We start from the raw sequence: 14,249 nt of genomic DNA, 5'->3' as shown, positions 1-14,249 counted from the left end.
TCATTTGGTGATAGATGGAGGAACACTGCTTTCACAGCTATATTCTAAAAGGACTAGTATCATGCAAAAGGACTTCAGTCCCCTCAAAAATGAGGAAAATTGGACAAGTTCTTATTTACCTCCGTAGCAACCCTTTATCTTTTTAGAACAAGGCAGGGTATAAATTAAACAAAGAGAAGGAAGGCAGTTTTCCCTTGCAAAGGTAGATCATTTCAAGATGAGGTTCCAAGTGCAGAGCCTTTGGTCACAGGGTTCCTTCAGTAGTTTGATAGAAAGTGCATAGGTTTGGGATAAAGAGAGACCTGAGTTCTAGTTCCATCTCTGTCATTATAATGCGGTGAGAAGCTCTTGGGTGAGTTACTTAACCTCTTTGAACTGCATTTTCCTTAGCTGAAAAATGGGAATAGTATAAAAAATCTTGTAGGATTGATGTGATAACTAAATGAAATGAGGTGTGTAAAGTACTCAACATGACCGGAAGCACTGGAGAAAAGCTAGTTCCCCTGCTACCACTCACCATCCCACCCTCTGAAAACTACCCTGGTGTGGCAGAGAAATTACTGGCACCTATAAAACCTGCTGCTCTCCTTATGTTCCACATCACTTCTCCTCAAGCTATGTTCCCTTTGCAACTACATTCCACTACTTTTAACACGATTTGTCCTCTTAATAACCAGTTCATCTGCTTGATTTGTTTCAATTCCTTTATCCCTCCCCAACACACACACACACACACACACACACACACAATGTGCCCCAGACCATCATCAAGTCTTGTGGTTTCTTTTAACTCATTACCTCATCTTTCTCTCACAGCCTCCTCTCCCTTATGGTTACCATTTGACTATTCCCCACACACAAACTTGCTAAGTCTAATCCTTAGATTTTTATGGAGTTTTCTAACTCCCCTCACCCCTTTCTTTTCATGCCATGGCCTCATTTTCTCCACTCTTAAAAAGTCTGCTTTAAGCCACTTCGAAATTTTTTTTAATGTTTATTTATTTTTGAGACAGAGAGAGACAGAGCATGAATGAGGGAGGGTCAGAGAGAGAGGGAGACACAGAATCTGAAGCAGGTTCCAGGCTCTGAGCTGTCAGCACAGAGCCCGACGCGGGGCTCGAACTCACAGACTGTGAGATCATGACCTGAGCCGAAGTTGGAAGCTCAACTGACTGAGCCACCCAGTAAGCCACTTCCAGAGGCTTTAGTTGAGAGGTGGAAAGAATCTTAAGAAATTATCCAGTAGGGATGCCTGGGTGGCTGAGTCAGTTGAGCATCCAACTTCAGCTCAGGTCATGATCACACAATTCATGGGTTCGAGCCCTGCATCTGGCTTTTGGCTGCCAGTGTGGAGCCTGCTTCAGATCCTTTGCCTCCCTCTCTCTCTGCCTTTCCCCTGCTTGTGCTCTCTCTTCAGAAATAAATGAACATCAAAAAACAGTGATCACACAGTAAAAGACCCTGCCCAGCAAGCAGGTAGGCCTAACAACCTGTCTTTTGCATGGATGAGACAGAAGTGGGTCCAATGAGTTTACTCAAGCTCACACAACGTCCCTACCATCTCCCTATACTATCCTCCCCATCTCCACCTCTTTGGCTGTGCCTCCTTTCATCAATTCTGCAGCTAGTCCTCCAATATCATACCGCTTGTGTCTCTATTTGGTATATGAAAGCATATGTATTTTCATTTGTTCACTTTAAGGAAGAGGGACAGGTCTGCAACACTGACTGGGCATGCATTTATTATTGCTGAGTCTGTTAGTTTCTGTCTCTATCTCCCCTCAAACACACCTTATAGTAAGCATCTTAGGTCTCATTTGATGTGCCCCACCCTGAGCCACAGACTCAGGCTTAAAGTATTTGGACATTAGAAAACAAAATATGTGGTTAATTTCTACTTAATAAAGGCTTAATGACTACTCAGTAGGAAACAGTTTTCTTTTATAGAATCTCTAAAAAAAGTACCATCATAAGCTATTGTTAATGCATTTGAAAGCTAAAATCAACTTTATAATATATACACTTTATCAGTGTGGTACTAGACACCCCCACCCCGTATTAATCATATGGAATCTAGTCTATAAAAACAACCACCAGCCAGTGTGTGCCTCTACAGCGACCTGAGCCCTCCCTCCTATGCTGCAAGTTTGATAAGTTTGACAATCAATTTTGACAAAGCTCCAGTTTAACCTACCACAGCACAAGACTTACTCAAACATTCCCTAAGTATTTATTGAGTGGAGGCTCGATATGCCAGACACTGTACTAAGCAGAGCAACCATAATGGTGAACAAGATGCTGTCCTTGGTTGCAAGGGGTTTAAAGTCTAGTGGGGAGATGGGCAGAGGCAGTATAGGGGTCTATAAAAAGGTGATAGGGGACAATGGGGTAAAGTGGAAAGAACCAAGAAACCTCGGTTCTAACTCAGATTCCTACTATTCTAGCTATCTACGATTTGGCAAACCATGTTCTCTCTCTCCGGGCTTTAGTCTTCTCATCAATAAAAAAAGAATTAGGTAAGATAATATTTAAGATCCTTTTCAGAGGGAGGGGCCAACATGATAGAGAAGTAGAGGGATCTGAAGTTCCCTCGTCTCTCAAACACAGCAGTGTTGAGGCCAAAGGACTTTGAATTCCAAGAGTCCATGTGGCAAAGTGACAGAGACTTCTCCGGGGACCCACCAGGACAACCTGTCAGGCCACAGATGCGTGGCTGCGAATTGGGAGAGATAAAATGGGCAGACGGCAGAGGAACAGGGGCGGAATCCCCTCTGCAGAGACAAAGGGAAGAGAAAGAGAGGCTGGGGAAGTGTAAGACTGTATCTGGACAAGAGAAAGATCTAATCTCTAACTGTGGGGCTTTCTCCAGACTGGGGCCGACTGCCCTGTTCACACACCTGGGGAGGAGGGGAGCCAGCCCTGTGCTCGGTAACTAGTTCAGAGGCACAGTCCACAGTGGGAGAAAGCAATCCCCTCCCTGGAGTGCTGTGGGAAGAAGGTATATATCCTTTCAAAGGACAAAGACTGCCTGCGCCTGCCAGCCAGAGACCCTATATCCAGCGGCGCAGAGCAGCACTTTCCCGAAACCAGGACAGATGGAGTGGGAACCTTAAAGACATAGGGGTTTAAGTCCCAGAAGAGTGCCAGGGAGGCGCGGGAACTGATGGAACAGGACAAACCACCTCGTTTGTGCCCACGGCACAGTGAGGATAGCTTGAACAGAGTGATTTGGGACACCTGGTCCGTGGAGGAGAGCCTGGGGTGTCACCATTTTTCTCCCCACCACCAAGGTGGGGCTTCAGGGAAGGGACAGTGGGCCTACATCAAACCACGCCCCTCCACACCTGGTAACTGCTATCTCCTGGAGAGGCATAGACTCTGAGGACCAGACAGCCCCTCCTCCAGACTGATTGAAATTGCCTGATTAAATTCTCGGACAATTATATATATATTCTTCCTTCCTTTTCTCCTTCTTATCTCTTTCCTCCTCTAGTCTGGTTAATGTGGTTGTTGGTTGGTTTAATCAGAAATATTTAATCTATTCTCTTTATACATGTTCTATACCTCCTTCTTTATTTTCCTTTCTCTCTGGATTAAGCCGTATAGTTTCTCTGGTCAATTTTCTTTTCTTTTTCCCTGCCTCCTTTTTTATTTTTCTTCCTCTCCCTCTCTGGATTAAGCCGTATAGTTTCTCTGTCTGGTCAATTGTTATTTTATTTTATTTTTCCCTGCCCTGTCATTTCTCTCTTTGTATGGGATAAGGCCTCATCCATCAGCACTGCCTCCACCCTGTTTACTTGTAGCTGGTGTTTCTGTTTTTTTGCTTTTGTTTTTTTTTGTTTGTTTATTTGTTGTGTGTTTGTTTTTGTTTTCTGTTTTTTGTTTCCTTTCCAGGGCTACTTCAATGAACGAATCAAAACACACCTGGTGGAGGGTCCAAAACATCACCACGAGTAGGGAGAAAAAGTAACCAAAGTCACAACAACAGAGAGCAAGTAACACCTCCAAAAGCACCTCCTGAAGGGTGAGGCCCTGGAGAGTGTATGACCCCTCTTTAATATAGTGCTCGCAGGTGCAGGGCACATAACAAGCTTGTAAAACACATAAGGGACAGAAAACTAGCCAAAATGACAAAATGGAAGAATTCTCCTCAAAAGAAATTCCAAGAAAAAAATGACAGCTTAAAGAATTGATCAAAACAGATGTAAACAATATAACTGAACAAGAATTTAGAATCATAGTCATAAGATTAATCGCTGGGCTTGAAAAAAGCATAGAAGACAGCAGAGAATCTATTGCTGCAGAGATCAAGGAACTAAAAAATAGTCATGATGAATTAAAAAATGCTGTAAATGAGGTGCAAAATAAACTAGAGGTGATGAAAGTGAGGACTGAAGAGTCAGAGGGGAGATTAAGTGAAATAGAAGATAAAATTATGGAAAAAGATGAAGCTGAGAAAAAGAGAGATAAAACAATTCTGTTCCATGAGGGGAGAATTAGAGAACTAAGTGATTCAATAAACCAGAACAATATCTGTATCGTAGGAGTTCCAGAAGAAGAAGAGAGAGAGAAAAGGGCTGAAGGACTATGTGAACAAATCATAGCTGAGAACTTCCCCAATCTGGGGAAGGAAACAAGACATTGAAATCCAGGAGGTACAGAGAACTCCCTTCAGACGTAACTTGAATTGATCTTCTGCATGACATATCATAGTGAAACTGGCAAAATACAAAGATAAAGAGAGAATTCTGAAAGCAGCTAGGGATAAACAGGCCTTAACCTACAAGGGTAGACACAGAAGGGTAGTAGCAGATCTATCTACTGAAACTTGGCAGGCCAGAAAGGAGTGGCAGGAAATTTTCAATGTGCTGACTAGGAAAAATATGCAGCCCAAATCCTTTATCCAGCAAGTCTGTCATTCAGAATAGAAGGAGAGATAAAATGTTTTCGCAGAGAAACAAAAACTGAAGAAATTCATCACCACTAAACTAGTCCTACAAGAGATCCAAAGGGGGACTGTGAGTGGAATGTTGCAAAGACCACAAAGGATCAGTGACATCATTACAAGCATGAAACCTACAGATAACACCATGACTCTAAATCAATATCTTTCAATAATAACACTGAATGTAAATGGACTAAATGCTCCAATCAAAAGACACAGGGTCTCAGAATAGATAAAAAAAACAAGACCTATCTATTTGCTGCCTACAAGAAACCCATTTTAGACCTGAGGAACCTTCAGATTGAAAGTGAGGGGATGCAGAACCATCTATCATGCTACTGGAAGTCAAAAGAAAGCTGGAGTAGCCATACTTATATCAGACAAACTAGATTTTAAACTAAAAGCTGTAGCAAGAGGCGAAGAAGGACATTATATCATAATTACGGGGTCTATCCATCAAGAAGAGCTAACAATTATAAATGTTTATGCACAAAATTCAGAAGCACCCAAATATATAAAACAATCACAAACATAAGCAATCTTATTGATAAGAATGTGATTATTGCAGGGGACTTTAATACTCCACTTACAACAATGGATAGATCATCTAGACAGAAAATCAATAAAGAAACAATGGCCCTGAATGATACACTGGACCAGATGGACTTGACAGATATATTCAGAACTTTTCATCCTAAAGCAGCAGAATACACATTCTTCTGGAGTGCACATGGAACATTCACCTAGATCACACTGGGTCACAAAACAGCCCTCACTAAATATAGAAGAATTGAGATCACACCAGGCACACTTTCAGATCACAATGCTACAAAACTTGAAATCAACCACAAGAACAAGTTTGGTAAACCTCCAAATGCATGGAGGTTAAAGAACATCCTACTAAAGAAAAAATGGGTCAACCAGGCAATTAAAGAAGGAATTTAAAAATATATGGAAACAAATGAAAATGAGAATACAGGGGCGCCTGGGTGGCGCAGTTGGTTGAGCGTCCGACTTCAGCCAGGTCACGATCTCGCGGTCCGTGAGTTCGAGCCCCGCGTCGGGCTCTGAGCTGATGGCTCAGAGCCTGGAGCCTGTTTCCGATTCTGTGTCTCCCTCTCTCTCTGCCCCTCCCCCGTTCATGCTCTGTCTCTCTCTGTCCCAAAAATAAATAAATGTTGAAAAAAAAAATTTTAAAAAAAGAAAATGAGAATACAACAATCCAAAACCTTTGGGATGCAGCAAAGGCAGTCCTAAGAGGAAAATACAATGCAATCCAGGCCTATCTCAAGAAACAAGAAAAATCCCAAATACAAAATCTAACAGCACACCTAAAAGAAACAGAAGCAGAACAACAAAGAAACCCCAAAGCCAGCAGAAGAAGAGAAATAATAAAGATCAGAGCAGAAATAAAGAATACAGAATTAAAAAAGAAACAACAGTAGAACAGATCAATGAAACTAAGAGATGGTTTTTTGAAAAAATAAACAAAATTGATAACCCCCCTAGCCAGACTTCTCAAAAAGAAAAGAGAGAGGACCCAAATAGATAAAATCACGAATGAAAATGGAGTTATCACAACCAATCCCTCATAAATACAAGCAATTATCAGAGAATACTATGAAAAATTATATGCCAACAAACTGAACAACCTGGAAGACATGAGCAAATTCCTAGACACCCACACACTACCCAAACTCAAATGGGAAGAAACAAAAAAATTGAACAGACCCATAACTAGTGAAGAAATTGGATCAGTTACCAAAAATCTCCCAACAAGTAAGAGTCCTGGGACAGATGGTTTCCCAGGGGAATTCTACCAGACATTTAAAGCAGAGTTAATACCTATCCTTCTCAAGCTGTTCAAAAAACAGAAATAGAAAGAAAACTTCCAGACTCATTCTATGAAGCCAGCATTACCTTGATTCCCAAACCAGACAGAGACCCCACAAAAAAAAGGAGAATTACAGGCCCAAATGCCTGGGGAACATGGATGCAAAAATTCTCAACAAGATACTAGCAAATCAAATTCAAAAGCATATAAAAAGAATTATTCACCATGTTCAAGTGGGATTCACTCCTGGGCTTCAGGGCTGGTTCAATATTCACAACTCAACCAATGTGATACATCTCATTAATAAAAGAAAGCATAAGGACCATATAAACCTGTCTACAGATTCAGAAAAAGCATTTGACAAAATAAAGCATCCTTTCTTAATAAAAACCCTCAAGAAAGTCGGGATAGAAGGAACATACTTAAACATCATACAAGCCACTTATGAAAAGCCCACAGCTAACATCATCCTTAATGGGGAAAAACTGAGAGCTTTCCCCCTGAGATCAGGAACATGATAGGGATGTCCACTCTCACCACTGTTGTTTAATATAGTGTTGGAAGTCCTAGCATCAGCAATCAGACAACAAAATGAAATAAGAGGCATCAAAATTGGCAAACAAGAAGTCAAACTTTCACTTTTTGCATATGACATGATACTCTACATGGAAAACCTGAAAGACTTCACCAAAAGACTGCTAGAACTGATACATAAATTCAGCAAAGTGGCAGGGTACAACACCAATGTACAGAAATTGGTTGCATTTTTGTACACCAATCATGAAGCAACAGAAAGAGAAATCAAGAAACAGATCCCATTTACAATTGCACCAAGAACCATAAAACCCCTAGGAATAAACCTAACCAAAGATGTAAGAGATCTGTATACTGAAAACTATAGAAAACTTATGAAGGAAATTGAAGAAGACACAAAGAAATGGAAAAAACATTCCATGCTTATGGATAGGAAGAGTAAATATTGGTAAAATGTCAATACTACCCAAAGCAATCTACACATTCAATACAATCCCAATCAAAATTGCACCAGCATTCTTCTTGAAGCTAGAACAAACAATCCTAAAATTTGTATGGAACCACAAAAGACCCCAAATAGCTAAAGTAATACTGAAGAAGAAAACCAAAGCAGGAGGCATCACAATCCCAGGCTTTAGCCTCTACTACAAAGCTGTAATCATCAAGACAGTATGGTATTGGCACAAAAACAGACACATAGATCAATGGAATAGAATAGAGAACCCAGAATTGGACCCATAAATGTATGGCCAACTAATCTTTGACAAAGCAGGAAAGAATATCCAAGGGAAAAAAGACAGTCTCTTTTTTTTTTTTTTTTAATTTTTTTTTTTTCAACGTTTATTTATTTTTGGGACAGAGAGAGACAGAGCATGAACGGGGGAGGAGCAGAGAGAGAGGGAGACACAGAATCGGAAACAGGCTCCAGGCTCTGAGCCATCAGCCCAGAGCCTGATGCGGGGCTCGAACTCACGGACCGCGAGATCGTGACCTGACTGAAGTCGGACGCTTAACCGACTGCGCCACCCAGGCACCCCAAAGACAGTCTCTTTAACAAATGGTGCTGGGAGAACCGGACAGCAACATGCAGAAGAATGAAACTAGACCACTTTCTTACACCATACACAAAAATACACTCAAAATGGATGAAAGACCTAAATGTGAGACAGGAAACCATTAAAACCCTAGAGGAGAAAGCTGGAAAAAACCTCTTTGACCTCAGCTGCGGCAATTTCTTGCTCGACACATCTCCAAAGGTAAGGGAATTAAAAGCAAAAATGAATTATTGGGACCTCATCAAGATAAAAAGCTTCTGCACTGCAAAGGAAACAATCAACAAAACTAAAAGGCAACCAACAGAATGGGAAGGTATTTGCAAATGACATATCAGATAAAGGGTTAGTATCCAAAATCTATAAAGAGTTTACCAAACTCAACACCCGAAAAACAAATAATCCAGTGAAGAAATGGGCAGAAGACATGAATAGACACTTTTCCAAAGAAGACATCCATATGGCCAACAGACACATGAAAAGATGCTCAACATCACTCCTCATCAGGGAAATACAAATCAAAACCACACTGAGATACCACCTCACACTGGTCAGAGTGGCTAAAATGAACAACTCAGGAAACTACAGATGCTGGTGAGCATATGGAGAAATGGGAACCCTCTCACACTGTTGGTGGGAATGCAAACTGGTGCAGCCGCTCTGGAAAACACTGTGGAGGTTCCTCAAAAAATTAAAAGTAGAACTACTCTATGACCCATCAATAGCACTAGGAGGAATTTACCCAAGGGATACCGGAGTGCTGATGCAGAGGGGCACAGGTACCCTCATGTTTATAGCAGCACTTTCAACAATAACCAAACTATGGAAAGTGCCTAAATGTCCATCAACTGATGAATGGATAAAGAAGATATAGTTTATATATACAATGGAATACTACTTGGCAATGGGAAAGTATGAAATCATGCTATTTGCATCAACGTGGATGGAACTGGAAGGTATTATGCTGAGTGAAATAAGTCAGAGAAGGACTGATATATGTTTTCACTCATATGTGGATCTTGAGAAACTTAACAGAAGACCATGGGGGGTGGGAAGGGGAAAAAATAGTTACAGAGAGGGAGGAAGGCAAACCAAAAGAGACTCTTAAATACAGAGAACAAACTGAGGGTGGATGGAGGGGGTGGAGAAGAGGGGAAAATGGGTGATGGGCATTGAGGAGGGCACTTGCTGGGATGAGCACTGGGTGTTGTATGTAAGCGATGAGCCATGGGAATCTACCCCAAAAACCAAGAGCACACTTTACACACTGTATGTTAGCCAATTTGACAATAAGTTATATTAAAAAAATAATAACTAATAAAAATAATTGAAAAAATAAAAACAAACCCCCTCCCCCTCAAAAAAGATCCTTTTCAGATCTAAGAGTCTACATTCTAAAAGAATATAACAAAATAGCAGCAGTAATAGTCACTGAATTATCACGTGGCAGAAATCTTGCTGGGTACTATTTACTGAAGATACAATTTTATATGGAATGGCAGTACTGGCATTACTGCATCACTTTCTTTCTTCTTTTTTTTTTTTTTTCATTTTTTAAACTGGAAAGAGGATAGATGGTTAAATTATATCCTTTTTACGGTTAGGCCCTAGTTCCAAGAAGAATCCAAAGTGACTTACTGCAAAAATACATAAAAACTGAGCCTTAACACAGGATATAGATCACATTAAGTAATAAATATGGAAAAAGTATACCAAAAAAATTTTTTTTATTATAGGCTATGTTGAAAGTCATGACAATTGAATTGAAAACTCTGTCCTAATCCTAAACTTCCAGATAGCAAAAGCAAAGAGGAAAATGCAAGTGGACATGTAGCCTTTTGAAAAGATACTATCTCAACAGAGAAAGTTTTCCAGGCTGAGCTTTTAGAAGAATTTGCAATCAGGTTTGGTTTGATTCTAGTGGGGAAGAAGGGAATGAAGAGTGGAGGGAAATAAATTTAAACCAATTTTTCAGATATTTAAAATAAAAGTTTAACTTTACAATTATATGTCTTATGGTTTAAGTTAATTAAAAAAAATTTCTTAATGTTTATTTTTCAGAGAGACAGAGTATGAGTGGGGGAGGGGCAAAGAGAGGAAGACACAGAATCTGAAGCAGGCTCCAGGATCCGAGCTGTCAGCACAGAGCCCAACATGGGGCTTGAACTCACGAACCACAAGATCATGACCTGAGCTGAATTTAGACGCTTAACTGACTGAACCACCCAGGCACCCCTCAAGTTAATTTTTCTCAATTAACATATATTTTGTGATTAACTTAGAAATGATCTTGGATTAACTATTACTCTGCCTACTTGAAAGAAGTTTCATTTTCAATAAGGCTCTAGAATTTTATGAATAATACTCCAAAGCCCTCTTTGCTTTGAATTTTTCGAATAAATGGAGACAGAGCTGTTGGCAAGACTCATAGCCAGAATCAACCAATGGATTCCGTCCAAAATAGCTATCCTATCAGGCTTACTCACTCTAACCTCCATGCCTTTGGGCTTAAGACAGAAAACTTTACAAAGTAGGTAGGTAAAACAAATACAGATTGATTTCCGTTAAATACAGTTGTAAAAACTTTGAAAGCTTTGGGGCACCTGGGTGCCTCAGTTGGTTAAGTGTCTGACTTCAGCTTACTTAGGTTATGATCTCATGGTTCATGGGTTTGAGCCCCGTGTTGGGTTCCACACAGAATCCCTTCTTGGGATTCTCTCTCTCTCCCTTTCTGCCCCTCCCAGAGACTTGTGCTTTCTCTCTCTCAAAATAAATAAATAAACTTAAAAAAAAAAAAAAAAAAACTCTGAAAGCTTTTACTTATGACCTCTCTTTAAGAAAAGAACTTACAGAGAAGACCTATTCTCTTGTTGTTTGTTTTTAACACATGGAAAAAAAATGCATGTGAAATATCCAGAAACGATTAACGATGCTAATACGTTTTTTAATGTGGTAAAATATATATAACATGAAAGTTACCATTTTAACCATTTTAAGTTTACAGTCACATTGTTGTGCAACATCACCATGCTAATTTTTTTTTTTTCAACGTTTATTTATTTTTGGGACAGAGAGAGACAGAGCGTGAACGGGGGAGGGGCAGACAGAGAGGGAGACACAGAATCGGAAACAGGCTCCAGGCTCCGAGCCATCAGCCCAGAGCCTGACGCGGGGCTGGAACTCACAGACCGCGAGATCGTGACCTGGCTGAAGTCGGACGCTTAACCGACTGCGCCACCCAGGCGCCCCACTAATTATTTTTTAATATATCCATATGCTACATCTCATTGTGTTAGAGTAAGCAGTTAGTTAGGCTTTAACAGGATGCCTGGAGGCCAACAAAGGAGGTGGGGCTCGCTAGCCTAGCAGGGAAGTTAGAGACCTTTGCTGGCAGCACACCAAAAACAAACCCACAGAAGCCAGATCAAATCAAACAGGCCCAAGATGAAGAAGGCCAGATAGAGATGCAGACCAAGTAAGGGAGAAAAGGTGTGAAATCCTGCTCCCAAGAAATCCCCTCCCCAAGTAATAAATATTCCACCCCCTAGTTAACAACTGTCAATAAAAGAAACCCAAACCCCAGAGTGAATAGCTCTCCCTTGAGCTTGCCTCCTCTCACATCTTGGAGAGCATACTCTCACTTTAATAAACTTTTCTACTTGCACTGCTCAGCTATTGTGTCTGGTATATCCTTGAATTCTTTCTTGCAACAAGACCAAGAGCCTTCGGAGACATCTTTGAGATGAGGGTTCCGGGTCTCCCCAGTTCACCTGCGACAATTTCAGCACTAACATGTCCAAATTGTTTTTCTAAGTATCTTTTGGAACTGAAATTTAAATATTTTCTTATCTAAGGAAAAAAGTATGTTGACTAAATAAGACAGGCAATTCACAATATTATGGTAATAGATTTTCCAACCTAAGTTTTCCAGGACATCAGCAAACTATGTCCTAAAAAGATAAGCCTACCAACCAAATCCAATGAATTATTTTAATAACTGTACTTCATTAATAACTGAACTCAGCCCACAACCTTGGACATTTGGAAAAAATGAATGCTGAAACCCAGAAATGTGTAAGACAAATCATAAGCATTCCTTAACAGTAAGATGTTAAGTGAATGTTTTCCTATAAATTAGTCCCATTGTGGCTCAATGATATACAGTAAGGGCAAGGATGGGCCGAGGAGCAGGAAAATAAGGTATGTTACAGATATTCCAGAGCCATACATAACTGAAAGCATACCTCTGCATAAGGGCTTTTTACATTTTACCCTTTAGAGAAGAATTTTCTAAGTTCCTTGCTAGGCATTTCTAAGTAATGACATATTAACCTGCCACCCTCTTTAAAAGAATGAATTACAAGAGTAGAGACTAGAATTGGTGATAAGTAATTCAATGGCACAATTGATCAATATCCACTCCAACTAATTGGGGCAATTTGACCTTGGCATATTTGGATTTCAAGACAAATTTCTCTTTTTTCCAAGTCATTTCAAATTTATGAGATATTAATTAACTTATCACAGACTGCCTAAAAGCAACATTTATTTGTTTCAGTAAGTATTTACTGTGACTTGACTAAAATGAATGACATGATCTGTTTCTCTTCTCAGTAGACCTCTTATAATCATTAAAATATGCCTGCTATAAATGGGGGCAATCCATATATATACAATCAGCAACTGAAAAATCCTTAGTCAAGCAGTCTTGAATTTTTTAACTTTAGGGGGCATCTATAGTTCAAGCTCATATGCACAATGCAAGCATTTCATCTTTACCATAAATGGAAAGTAAACTGGCTTATATCTCACTTATTGGGTTCTGATTACATCAATCAAACCTAAGTGGTTACAATACAGTGGCCATTAAATGTCAAATGAATGAATAAATACTCTAGGAAAGAGCCTTCCTGGAAGGAGTTGCCATTACCTGCAGAAGGGGAGGCCTTTAAGGGAAGGGGAAGGGGGAGGTTTAATTAATTCTATTCTCAGAAAGAACAAGAAAATCAGACTGCTCCAAAAGAACACACACAAAAAGGATTTAGATATAAACATTACATCAGGAATCATAATAGTACATGCATTATACATCTTAAACTTGGTAGTTTTGGGGGTCATATTTATTAGTGATTAGCAATAAAAAAACTTAAAACGGAACCAAGTATATGTCCATAGGGGCAGCACAAAAGAGAGATCTACTTCACAGTGCTGCTGGGAAGAAAGAGAGGAACCCTAGATATAAGGGTGAACAATGCTGGTTTTAACCAAAAACAGTAACAAAATGGCATAAAGATTGTGTCTTTTCATCTTTATATTAAAACAGAGTGCATGGCATATAGTAGCTACTCACAAAATGTCTGTTGAATGAATGATTCCTTCTTACTTCCTTCCCCCATTTCTTCTTCCTTTCTTCCTATTTATCACTCCTTCCCCCTTCCTTTCTTCTCTCATTCTCTTTTCTTCCATCATTCCTCCTTCCTTCCTTTTCCTTCCATCTAGCGCTTCATTATTCCCTCCATCATCCAACACCCATCCAATTTCTCCCTCCTTTCATCTCCACAGCCTGCAAAGTCTAAAGGATCAAGAGATTTCTTGACAAGGTCTTAAAAACTTTGCAGTTTGTCTTCTTGAAACCTATTCAAAATATATTTTAGTTCTAGGCAGTGAAAATAAGATCAACTGTGGCCTCACTTCCTACTAAGAGAAAAAACTCCAGAGAGAGAATCGACGGATGTTGTTAGCAGAAGCTGACATTGTTGTTCCTTCCCAAGATAGAAAGATCACACTTTGTAGCACAGAAAGTAGCATAATACTACTCTGAGGATACCAGAAACGAGTAAAAATTACTTTTAGATCAGCCCCTTGTTCCTAGCCCATATTTGAA

General features: G+C 39.9%; 1 protein-coding gene across 4 annotated transcripts in view; it reads right to left on the bottom strand.

Annotated features, from left to right (window-relative positions):
* RNF169 (ring finger protein 169) overlaps positions 1-14,249 on the bottom strand; it is a 110,961-nt gene that overhangs the window by 20,308 nt on the left and 76,404 nt on the right. The window lies entirely within an intron of this gene.

The sequence above is a fragment of the Puma concolor genome, chromosome D1 (assembly GCF_028749965.1).
Source record: "Puma concolor isolate L17-30 chromosome D1, mPumCon1.1.hap2, whole genome shotgun sequence".
Taxonomy (NCBI): Eukaryota; Metazoa; Chordata; class Mammalia; order Carnivora; family Felidae; genus Puma; species Puma concolor.
This window is presented reverse-complemented; position numbering and strand designations above follow the sequence as displayed.